The sequence below is a fragment of the Bison bison genome, unplaced genomic scaffold, assembly GCF_000754665.1.
Source record: "Bison bison bison isolate TAMUID 2011002044 unplaced genomic scaffold, Bison_UMD1.0 scf7180017864085, whole genome shotgun sequence".
Classification (NCBI taxonomy): Eukaryota; Metazoa; Chordata; class Mammalia; order Artiodactyla; family Bovidae; genus Bison; species Bison bison.
The window spans coordinates 10360-11007 of record NW_011494657.1 but is presented as its reverse complement, the minus strand read 5'-3'; positions in this window follow the sequence as shown (position 1 = coordinate 11007).

Sequence of the window (648 nt, the reverse complement as noted above, 5' to 3'; positions counted from 1 at the left end):
CAACCAGAAAAAGCCCTCATGCAGCAAGGAAGAGCCTGTGCACCCCAACAAAGACACAGAGCAGTCAAATAATAATACTTTCAAAAAGAGACGTGGGAGATAGAGATTGAAGCGATGCATCTACAAGCCAAGGAATGCTGAGGACACTGGAAGAACCAGCAGCTGGAAGAGGATGGGAGGCATCCTCCTCCCATATGCTGTTGGGAGGCGTATGGCACTGCTAGCCTTGTGACTGTGGATTCTGGCCTCCAGAATTGTGACAGAGCAAATTTCTGTTGTCTTAAACCAAAAAACAAATAAATATGAGGGCCAGTGACATGCAATAACATGACATTTTGTGGGCTGAGATGAAACGTATCTGGAGTTCAGGACCTTGACTGAGATCCATTTGCCAATTCAGGCCTTAGAAGCAACTCTCACTCAGCTGTTCAGAATGAGAGTTTACTAAAAAGATATTACAAATAAAGAAGGAGAGGGTGTGAGAGAGGGAGGAAGAAAGGAGGAAGAGGAAGAAAACAGAGGATTTTTATGTTAATCATAATTCATCATAAATTTGAATTACTTGAAATGCACATAAACAAGATCATTTCATGGCTTTTTATCCTAAATTTGTCAACCAACCTGAGGATTGGTGGGGAGACCACGTTG